This window comes from Engraulis encrasicolus, chromosome 1, assembly GCF_034702125.1.
Source record: "Engraulis encrasicolus isolate BLACKSEA-1 chromosome 1, IST_EnEncr_1.0, whole genome shotgun sequence".
NCBI classification, from domain to species: Eukaryota; Metazoa; Chordata; class Actinopteri; order Clupeiformes; family Engraulidae; genus Engraulis; species Engraulis encrasicolus.
In genome coordinates this window covers 21,259,784-21,272,262 of record NC_085857.1, presented here as the reverse complement: position 1 = coordinate 21,272,262, position 12,479 = coordinate 21,259,784, and the positions used below count along the sequence as shown (strand labels likewise).

At 42.4% G+C, this 12,479-nt stretch overlaps 1 long non-coding RNA gene across 1 annotated transcript; it reads right to left on the bottom strand.

Moving 5' to 3' along the window:
• Nucleotides 1-8,360: 8,360 nt before the first annotated feature.
• LOC134454236 (uncharacterized) lies at nt 8,361-12,148 on the bottom strand. The gene is made up of 5 exons (XR_010035812.1): nt 12,081-12,148; nt 10,775-10,880; nt 10,500-10,648; nt 9,884-9,976; nt 8,361-9,328 (listed from the first exon to the last, which is right to left on the bottom strand). It is a non-coding gene; the product is annotated as an uncharacterized LOC134454236 (long non-coding RNA).
• Nucleotides 12,149-12,479: the final 331 nt, after the last annotated feature.

Below are 12,479 nucleotides of genomic sequence, written 5' to 3'. Positions count from 1 at the left end.
ATTTGATCCAACTGCCCTCGTGGCACTTATGTGACTTTCAAAAGGCCATTTTATCTGCAGGCAGTTATTATGATGATCATAAATGTTCTCTCTCTCTGTCTTTCTCTGTTCTCACTCAGTCACACACACATTGCACACACACGCACACGCACACACACACACTCAGATAAATAATGTATCTCTCTCTCTCTTTCTCTCTCACTCACTCAGTCAGTCACACACAAACATGCGCATGCGCGCGCACGGACACGCGCGCGCACACACACACACACACACACACACACACACACAGATGTATAATGCCTCTCTCTCTCTCTCTCTCCATCCCTCGGTAAATAGACAAAAGACGATATTATTATCAGTAATCACACAGGGCTTTGCTAAAAAGCCAGGCCGGGGGCAAAGAGTGTGTTGGTTTGACCTCAAGAGGTCAACAGCAGGCCTCTTTCGTACAGTGTGTTCTGTGTGCGTACTTAACGTGTCCTGCAATTAAAGGGTTAGAGTGCTCTGGACATGGTATTGAAATTGCATAGAAAAGCCTCACAAAGAGATTTGAAAATTGCCTGTTTGTGTTAAAAAAAGCCTAGTGAAACCTTCTGAACTGGTTTTTGACTGTGATGAATTCGCCTGAAATGGTAGGTAGAGTTTTGTGAGCATCCTGTGAGATAAAAGCATTGTACAAACTAGAAGCACTCCGAGAGCGCAGACCTCCGCCAAGGAAGCTGCTTGATAGAACATTTGACTATATTACACCCTAATGTTACACCGCCTCTGCCTTCTTTTTGTGGAGTTCCCGCAATTGGATTTCTGGTCACTAGGGGCGTCTAGACTTATAGGCCAGCAATTGTGATGAATCTTTAAAAAGGTCCTGGTTCTTGTTCGTGCTCCGGATCGCCACCAGAATTTAATCACTTATTCCTTAGGTCATTACAACTCGACAAAGGTTCAGCCAAATTCGTTTGCAAGTTTTTGAGTTATCCTTGCTGCGCAAAAAGTCTACTCAAGCAATTATCCGCTATACCGTTCCATAGGTGAAAAAAGTGTCCCATTCTGAATCCCTACAAACCACTTTTAGTTCCAAGAATGTTCCTGGAACACAAACCATTGGTTGCAATTTGGTTCTGGGTACGTTCCCAGGACGTCATTCTTGGTTGTTTTGGTTCTTGCTTGGTTGGCAGGAAAGTTTAATTTTCATTCCGAGATCATTATATGTGTGGTTCCCATTCTGTTCCCTCATCGTTCTCTCACCGTCCCTTTATTTCTGTTTATGTTGTGTTTCTTCCCTCACAGTTCCCATATGTTCCTTTAACCTTGTTGGTTACATATCATGCTCCTGATGTTCCCCCAACCTTGTTTATCATGTGTTTTGGTCCTGCCCCCCCTATCCCTGACAATGATTGAGGTACCCTGATCATGGTACTGTCCCACCTCCCATCCTCCACCATGATTGAAACACCCTTAGCATGGCACCACTCTGCCATACTGCTCTATTTAGGTACTGTTTAGAACTGCCTTTTACATGCATGAGGTCTACATTGTACATTTCTGTCTATGCAGTACTGTTCCACAATGAAGGCGAAAATGTAGGAGCTTGTGTGAATACATTTTAGTGGGGATTAATATCCAATGTCTTCTTAAATGAGGATTATAAAGAACCTAATCTACATCAAGTGCACATTGGAGCAAGCAAGGTAACAAGTGCTGTTACTGGCTAGCTCATTGCCAGCTGTAAAGAACAGTATTATCGAGGTTTAATGACAGATCAGTTTTGAAATATAGCATATTCTGAAACTCTTATTCTCTCTTAACATTTTTTTTTTTACTTTTGGCCAATTAGGTGGCCCCCGGTAGGTGGGGTTCCCTAGACTACAGCCATATCTAGCCTGTGATTAGAATTTGAGATCTGTAGAATGTTCAAGTCAAGTCAAGTCAAGTCAAGTCAAGTTTATTGTCAATTTCTTTACATGCACTGGTCATACAAAGAATTTGAAATTGCGTTTCTTGCTCTCCCATGCAGACATAGACTAATCTAGGTAAGGACATAGACAGTATAGACATAGACAGTACTCATACATGGACATAGACAGTATGGACGTAGACATTGCTCATACAGACATTTAAAGTGCAAGACTGGACAACAGAAGACTTGTAGAGAACATACATTAAGAGGAGGTATTTTGTTGTTCTTTTTTCTAAAAGTCCTTTATAGCGTTCTGACATAGTAATAGTAGCATTTGAAGAAATAAATAATTAAAAAAAGGTTTTTATTAAATACACCAGCAGCAGTATGTGTGTGTGTGTGTTTGTATGTGTTTTGTGTGCGTGTGCGTGTGTGTGTGTGTGTGTGTGTGTGTGTGTGTGTGTGTGTGTGTGTGTTTAGTGCAGGTAGAAAGTGCGGTGTGCGTCTGTGTGTGTGTACCTGTGTATGTGTGTGTGTGTGTGTGTGTGTGTGTGTGTATGTGTGTGAGTATGAGTTGTGTGTCAGTGTGTGTATGTTTGGGTTTAGTGCAGAAAGTGCAGTGTGCTTGTGTGTGTGTGCTTGTGGTGTGGTGTGTGTGAACTGGAAGGGTGTGTGTGTGTGTGTGTATGTGTGTGAGTATGAGTTGTGTGTGTGCATGTGTATGTTTTGAGTTAGTGCAGGTTGAAAGTTCAGTCACAGATGTAGTAGTGCAGGTGGAGTGTTCAGTCGCAGATATGGTGGTGGGGATGAGGGGGGGGGGGAGCGTTGTCAGTGGCCTGGCTGGCTAGAGGCTGACAGTGAAGGGAGAGTGGGTTGAGTGTTCAGTATCTTGATTGCTTGATGCATCGTGCTGCTTGCAAGCCTGGTGGTACGGGAACGGAGGCGCCTGTACCTCTTTCCAGAGGGCAGGAGGCTGAACAGTTTGTGTGCAGGGTGGCTTGTGTCTTTGATGATCATCAGTGCTTTTCGGGTGAGGCGTGCGGTGTAAATGTCCTGCAGGGAGGGGAGTGGTACTCCAATGATCTTCTTCGCTGTGTTCACAACACGCTGGAGTGTCTTCCTGTTTTTCTCCGTGCAGCTTCCTCCCCACACTGTGATGCAGCTGGACACGACGCTCTCTATGGTTCCTCTGTAGAATGTTGTCATGATGGAGGGTGTAGCACTTGCCTTCTTTAGTTTGCGCAAGAAGTAGAGACGCTGATGGGCCTTCTTCGCCAGTGATGTAGTGTTGGTGGTCCAAGAGAGGTCGTCGCTGATGTGCACTCCAAGGAACTTGGTGCTGCTCACTCTCTCCACAGCATCACCGTCGATGGTCAGTAAAATGACCCAAACTGGTCAAATCTCTTTAGCAAGTAAAATTCTAGAAGAACTGGGGAAAAATCCTTGCTTTATCCTTACCCAGCTCCACTTTATAGTTAAACCCTTAATGCAGAAACTCTATTATAACCTTATTGTCACCAAAATGGTTGCTTAATCGGTTATAAGAGTCCTTGCATTGTTGACTTATGATGTAGTTGAGTTTTTTCAGCAAAGAGTGAGTAGGCCCTTCGATGGGCCCATCTGCAGTAAGAGGCTACGGCGCCAAACGACTACCACCTTAACTATAGGTTCTCTGGAAAGATAACGTTTTTCTGTTCTGAATGTAGTGTAATGTAGTATAAGTTGGTTCAGCAAAAATGTATACCTTAGGGGACATCATATTTCACATTTCACAGGGCCTTTTTTCTGCTACTACCTGGAACAAATTTAAAAAGGAACTGAAATTAATGGAACTGATTACATTGACCAATTTGAATCGCAAAATGAGAACACTTGAGACTGACTCCCTCATTTGTAATTGTTTTAATTGATTTGTTATTGTTTTTCTTGATTTGTTACTTTAATGCAACTGTAATTTTAATTTTGTAACATGGGCTGCCACTTGGCCAGGACTCCCATCTAAAAGAGATGTTTAATCTCAACAGGTCTGTTTTCCTGGTAAAAAAAAGAGTTTAAATAAAAAATAAAACATTTAACTGCACAACGGATCCTTTCCAATGATGATATTCTCAAGTGTCTGATACAGACCAACCCTACCATGACTAACCACATTTTTTTGGAAAAACACTGCTATATTCTTTTTCAAGAACTGTACAGGCTCAAGACTATTTTTTTTCCAGATGACGTCACACCTGCATTCAAAGGAGGTTGGACTGTTAGTCACATCAGGTGTCTTATAGGGTTTTCACACCTGGTCCCCTTTAAGTGAAGCAAACCCAGTCCTCTTAAAGTGGACCAAAAAGTGAACCGAGAGCAAAATGACTCAGTTCTGTTTTTGTTCATATTGTGAGTTTATTACTAAAAGAACCCGCTAATCTTTCTGGTCATGTTAGGCTTTTATGGTGAGTGTGTCATCTTTTTGATCACACCAGGTCATCTAGAGCTCTCATTAAGTGATTAAACCTAGTCACAAGTCTAACTTTTCAGGACTCATAAGCAAACCGTACTGAGACCACATCAATAAAGGTCTCAGTACGTTTCACTTCCAAGGGGTCTGAGTACACTTTGGAGCGTTCACATATGCGCAGAAAATGTTGAGTCACAGCTCTGAGCTCACTTAAATGGCTGAAGGGTACCAGGTGTGAAAACCCTAATATAGTACATACACGCCACCATTTTCTGCCCGACATGAAAGGTACACCCACTTTGCCCAGGTATAGCCTACCTAAACGAAAGGTATACCATGCCTCAAAACGGAATCTGTTTGACGTCATGGCTAATTCCTGTCATGCTAAAGAGATTTGACCAGTTTGGGTCATCTGGTGTTGTTGTCCTCCATCCAGCATAGATTAAATTATTTTCGCCCACCCCACCACCTGCCACCGCCTCATCCTCTGACTACAAAGGGTCAGTGAGTGTCTTGTGTCGTGCTGAAGGGCCGTGAGCTATAGCAGAGAGACCTTATCTGCTCTGGGCTTCCTCTAGGCCAGTGATTCTCAAAGTGTGGTCCGGGGACCACTTGTGGTCCGCGACAGAGCTCAGGTGGTCCGCGAGGGGATCTCTACTTTTCCAAGACAAGCTAGCAGTATACTATATTTGTAACATTATTACAAAGCTAAACATAGCTGAAGTAGCCTATTATTTTCACCACAACAGGATGGGCTTGTGATGTGAATAATAGTAAGGGGTATCATTTGCAGTGTCAAATTAGCACCCGTCAACTGTCAATTCAGTTGACAGGTGGTCCCTGAAGATTTTTTGGGGGGACAAAGTGGTCCTCGGTCTGGAAAAGTTTGAGAAACACTGCTCTAGGCCAGTGTTTCCCAACCAGGGGTACGTGTACCACTAGGGGTACACGAGCACACTGCAGGCGGTACTTGGCAAAAACATTTTTTTAACAAATGTATGGAGCATAGTAACATTGGAATAGAAACAGTGATGTAAACAGGAGTTATGGGGTACAACGTGGTACAACGAAAAGGGTTAGGGGGTACACGAAACCAAAAAGGTTGGGAACCACTGCTCTAGGCCACCATTCACACCACACACCACACAGGCCTAAGAAGCATACTATACACAAAATGTATTCACACTTGAACACACACAGGCACACACGCACGCATGCACACACACACACAAGCACACACGCACGCACACATATGCGCATACATGCACGCACGCATGCACACACATACACACACACACCAAGCCTCTCTCTCTTTCTGAATTTCTCTCTCTCACGTACATACACCAAACACAGCTCTTTCTCTCTCTCTCTCTCTCTCTCTCTCTCTCTCTCTCTCTCTCTCTCTCTCTCTAACACTCACACACCCTCTTCTTCTCGTCTTCTCAGAAGCTACCAGCTGCGCCATCTGGCCAGTGTGGCAGGCAGTTAGGGCCAATACAGTGCAGCTCTCACATCAGCACACACACACACACACACACACACACACACACACACACACACACACACACACACACACACACACACACACACACACACACACACACACACACACACACACACACACACACACAGAGAGAGGACTATAGCCGTCTCTTTTCCGGCCGCAACAGGCCACTCTAATGAAGCAGACAATAGATGCCAGCCTAATCTCCAGGCTCCACAATACACAGGGGTGCAATCTACCCTGCCTGCCTGCCTGCCACACAGGGGAACGAGATAGCCAAAAGCCAACCCCCCCTTCACCCCTCCATACCTAACACACACACACACACACACAACCACACACACACAAACACACACACACACACACACACACACACACACACACACACACACACACACACACACACACACACACACACACCACACACACACACACACACACACACACACACACACACACACACACACACACACACCTCTTGTGTACACGACCACCATCTCATCTGAGCTGCCTGCCAACCAACCCCCATCCACATCATCACGCACACACACACACACACACACACACACACACACACACACACACACACACACACACACACACACACACACACACACACACACACACACACACACACACACACACACCTCCGGTATACACGATCACCACCAACATCTCCTTTTCATCTTTGTTCCTGTTCCCTTTGTCGTCGTTATCCAGGGGTTGGATGTTGAGGGCAGGTTGTCATGGGAACCAAAGGATGTGTGTGTCTGTGGGTGTTTGTGTGGGTGTGGGTGTGTGTGTGTGTGTTGGGAGGTGGAGGGGGTTGATCATTGGGTGGGTTGGCTGTAGAGGTTGGCCTGAGAACTGGACCGACTGGGCTGATTTATGTGTGGTGTCCTAAATTAGTTGGTATTGGGGAGGGGAGGACGATGGAGGTGGAGTGGAGTGGGGTGGGGTGGCGGTTGGTTATTGGTTGTAGCCTGGGGCTGGGGTCAAAGGTTATTCCCTTTTATCCTTTGAAGGCTGTTACAATTTAATACTTTAACCCGTTAAGACACGGCGTTATACATTTTCTGTCACTAGAAATGGCAATGACCAAGTTGTAGTGCGTTACTAAAGCCAAAAGAGAGTCCATGCGAGCGTCTGAGACAACTGTTGCATCTCGCTTATTTCCCCCCTTCTGCATCACATCTCTGAGAATCCTTAGTCCTGATTGGTTCTTCTGCATTTTGGTTTGGAAGCAGGACGAATCCGAGGTCCTCCAGACCTTCACGTGAGCTGACCAAGCTGAGCGGAAATACACAAGGAAAGGCTACTTTGACGACTGTTACAGTAAGGGTGGGCAATTATTCTGGCCTAAGCGCCGAATTGGGTTCAGATGACGGAGGCAACCTGCCTGTTTCTATAATAAGAAATAATGTTGTTGGCTATTTCATAACTGCACACATTATAATGAAATGTGCTGAATATTCAATAAATACTTTGTTAATGGACTTGGTTAATCTCGAAGCCACAAGACGCCAGGCTTGAGTAGCAATTTTAAGATTGTTGGGCGAGAGCATTGTTTCATCTTTAGAATGTAGAACTTGTCCTTCTGATTGGTTCTGCAGGTCAGATTAAATTGTTCAGAGTGCTGTTGCATGCGGCCTGAGTTTGTCCCTAAATGTCTTACCCATCTGAAAGGCCCCCCCAGCCCAATAGATACAATGTAATGAGCAGCCAATTTTGGGGCCCCTCTCTCCCTGGGCCTTGGACAACTGTCCCCTTTGTCCCCCCCTGTCAGCACCCCTGGTTATGATCATGTTAATTCAACAGCTAAAATCCAATAAGTAACCCTTACTTGAAAAAAGCTAGGACACCGATTGCCTTGAAAAAACAGACTAAAGTGGACTGAGAATCTAAAGTTAAATCTAGTAGCAATTACTCAGTGTAGTGTACTGCAAATCCCCCTTTGATGTAACTATGAACAGCAAGTTAAGTATACTTCAATTTTCATTCATTAAACCCATGTTGTGACGTTGTGACAACTAATCAACCAGTCCCTCTAATGTGAAATATGTTGTAACCTTTACTTTAAGAGTAAGTTGATCTTACTTGGTAAAATGAAGGACACCGGTTGCCTTGAAATGAACAAGTAAATAATACTTTAAGAGTAAGTTGATCTTACTTGGTAAAATGAAGGACACCGGTTGCCTTGAAATGAACAAGTAAATAATACTTGCATGCACAAGTTACTGTAAAAACAGGTTCTATTCTACAAAAAAAGACATTTAAACTTCCATGACAGATAATTTCAATATTTATTTGACATACAAACTCAAAGGCACAACAAAATCGCACACCACCTCAACCCCATGTTCAGCAGTAAAGTTATTTAGCACTAGCCAAATTAAAAGGTTTAGAACAGATAACATTAAAACATAAAATATATTTGGGTTTACAGTGCAGCAGGAAAGAATAAGTTAAAGGATCAGGCCACCCTTTTTTGATCCTCACATATTTGCAGTATTTCCAAGCATCATTCATGAATGTGCAATTTTGTCTCTGTGTTCGCATTGCCTCGTTTAACAGTATGGCCAAATAATGCATAGCAATGCAAGTCTATGGTACAAATAAAACAAATTAAGTACTTATTACCCACTTTAAAATTAATATAAAATTCACCACAGTGTAAAATTGCAATTTAATTCTGCCCTCTGATCACTTGTGGCTTGATGCTAAAGTTACCAGTAATTTCCAGTGATTATGCCAAGATATGCTAACTATTCTGATCCAATAACTCTAAGTACTGAAAACACTGAGAAGAATATGATATGCACATTCATGAATAATGCTAGGAAATACTGCAAATATGTGAAAATCAAAAAGGGGTCATCTGTTCCTTTAACAACAAACAAAAACTTCTGACAGTGAGTGCCGTCTATATACAAACTGCTGACAGTGAGTGCTGTCTATACGGTCTTCCAAGACACAATTCTTTACTGTACATTGCATAAATCATAACTATATAAGTACATCTGAACATCAATCATGATCAATGTTTCAATAATGTCTCTTCCAAGCGTAATAAACACACACAGGATGATTGGAGCCATGACAAACATTCAAACTGAACAGTTATGCTTCAAATGCTGAACCCAACCCTCCACATGTTTAACTCAACAGCAAGTTATTGAGAGTTAGCCTGTTTTGCCATGTTTTGCCCCAATCTAAACATCACACGCTGCACAAAGTTGAAGCTGTTGGTCATCCCCTTTGGATAGTCAAGATTAAGGGCGTATGACAAACCAAATAGCAAGCAAAAGGCCTCAGGCAATGTTTTCAGGTCATCCATCACAATACTTCCCTCACTGATAATTCCAGTTGACACTGACTCCAGGTAGAGGAGGTTGGGTCCGGGTGGTATGCCATCGTCTTCAATGACAGTCAAAGTCCCAAAGGAGACGTTGGCCAACACGTCGTCACCATCAGAATCCTGTAAAACAAATAGCAGCACAATGAGAACAGGTAAATACAGGGTGGACCAATAAATGAGACCTCTTAAATGCTTACATTGTGGAATGAAAAATACATTCCATGCATTACTTTCAAACATTCAGCAGTTCCTGATCCATTCTTTCACTTGTAAACCACAATGGAATTACACATTTCAGTAGGTTTAGTCATTGTATAGTACTACATGGTATTTTTTGGATATGTAAATGACAGTTAAAATACATAAACAAGCATGAAATACTGTACACGGCATTAACCATATATCAAGTAGTGTTACTTAGGCACAAGGTCACCTTGCATAGCAACTATTTTTAGTACATGTCTTTGTTATTACCTCTACACTCTACTAATTTCTTGCTAGATTTGCTTAACAGTAATCAAAATGTATTCCCAATGTATTCCCAAACAATGTTTGTTCCTAACCGGACAGGCTGATATCACAGAATGTTTGACTTGGAGTTGCATTGCAATTTTTGGTGTTCCCTTTATTTTTCAAGCTGTATCTTCAGCTAATTGTTCTACATCCATAACTTACCAAGCAGGTGTTGTAAAAGTCTGTGGGGGCATCACCAAGAAGGATTGGGAGACCGCAGAGTATTAGTGTGCATAGAGCCACCACATCTTGTTTCTAGAAGTGAACAACACCACATACATTGCATTATTGACGTAATGGTAGGAATCACTTTTACAGAGACAAAGAAGCTCCCGCACATTGTTCACATTTGCAGAGTTTTTACTTGCAACCTGTCGGTCTGTGACCTTTCTCAAGCAATGGTTGAATTGCTTGAGAAAGGTCACAGACCGAAACGTTGCAAGTAAAAACTCTGCAAATGTGAACAGTGTGCGGGAGCTTCTTTGTCTCCAGACGTTGGTGACCCAGTGGATCCACTCCTACGCACCTGGCAAAAGGAGGTGTGCAAGAATCCAAAAAATAGGAATCACTTTTACAGCATTACAGCAACATGTAATGTAGTAGATTTCAATGTTGTCTTGTCTATGACGTAGAGGAGTCATTTCATCTGACAGATACTTTGGGGCCCAACCAGCATTTATTTTAATGCTAGGTAAGACCCAAAAACTGCAAATCTCACACCAATATTAAGGATGCAATGACTTATATACTGTAGGTTGTCTATTTAGAGCATGTTTACCGTTTAGGTCCGTTTGTCCCACGAGTTGTTGGAGCCTCTCGCCAACAACTCCATGCTTAGATTCGAAGAGTTCGACAAAACGGGCAGTGTGACGATCCAGGACGTCAAAAAAGTCTTTAAGTTGCCACTCTGTTGAACTCTGAGACAACCTGTGAAATACAGTAAAAACAGAATACACCGCATATTAGGAAAGGTAACAGTAACAGCTTGTGATCATACTCATATATATCGCCCCAGAACAATCCTAAATTCATCCACATTCAGGATAGGATTACCTTTGAAACAAGTGTCATCTCTGAATGAGTGGTAGCCTTCAGGTGAGGTCTCTGGATGCAGTACCTTCTCCAAGATGTCGTTATGGCTCAGCAAAGCTTGAAGCATCTGCAGTATGGGAACATAGACAACAGAATTACCACTTATACAGAGGATATTCGACTGGCATAATAATTGGAAATTGCTGTGCTATGTAAGATGCTCTCTTGCTAGCTGTTGATAGAGATCCATCTTTATCTGTATGTTTCAACAGGACATTGTTTTGCAGAACAGCGTTCAATATTTCAGTGACACCATAATTAACATCCAAATTAACACAATACTGCTTTACTATGTCTTGGATTGCAGTCTGTAAGACTGGGTGTGACAGTAAATGAATCTGATTAAGAGACAGAATTAATTATTGGACAGCATACTCCGGAATATGTGGGACAGTTTGCATTTTCAAAAAAAGCAAAGCAAGGTTACGCTGACTGCTAACTGCTTACTGCTTACGCTAACTGATTTTCAAGATCATTTATGCTATCTGCTGAGCCCATATTCTCCATTTTCAGACTGTTGATCTCCATCTTGTGATGCAACTGTTCTGACTTCAGGTTTGAATGGAGCAGCACACTCACTATGCACTCTGCTTTTATGTGCCTTAAATGTTGAATACACAGGGGTTTCAAAGTCACAGCCTTCATATGGGCATGGGACATTTTGCCTCAACTTTAAATGACGGCGCACAAGTGTGAAGAACTCTGTTTCAGTGCAAGAATCGCTGTATTCACATACCTGACAATGAAACAACGCAACCGCTGTATTCGTTTGTCTAATGTCTGTCTGTGTGTTCAGCTTGGCCAAGTGCACTTTGAGAGCATTAAATGACTTAAACGTGCATAAACAATCCATGTGAAGACAAGGGATTGGTTGTTGACTAGTAAGCCCGCCATGTATAACTGTCCTCTTTTTTCTGTTGCAAACGTGCAACGCTTACATTTCCATTGCATGTCCCCACGGAAATACAATTCAAATATTATAGGCTACCAACATGGATTCCAGTAATGTTATCACACACTTACAAATTAATCAAATATAAAGTTGCGCATAAACTAACAAAAACACACTAACACATTGAGGAAAAGTTAGTTATCTCTGCAACAGGCGGGCTGACATGTCCTGGCAAGTGCCATCAATTCAAAACACTGACTTTTTTGCTATCTGTCTTAAGACCTTATAAAGTCCACAAAAACTAAAAATTGTGGTGTTTATCTGTAACATTCTAAATTCATAATGGTTCTTGAGAGAAAACAACTAAAAAAATACCCGTTTAGGACAATCACACAGCAGGATTCCAACGAAGTTTGCTCTTTTCTCCACATGTCTGGTCTCCTCTGATTCCTCCTGCTCATTCCTCTTCTTCCTTGATCTTGACCAATCCATGAGGAAATTGCACTTAATAGCGCCCCCTTGTGGGAACATTACTCTTGGAGTTACTCGTCTCATTCAAGTTCAGCTTAATTCAGTTGAGAAGTAATTTGTTTTTTCTCCTCTCTAAGTAACTGTTACTGTAATCAAACCATTAAAATGCTCATATTTATGACTGTGAGTAAAGTAAACCAACCAAATGCAAGTAAACCCTATTGTTGGATTTTACAGTGAGGGCAAGAGGGCATGTGTGTGCGTGCGTGTGTGTGTGTGTGTGTGTGTGTGTGTGTGTGTGTG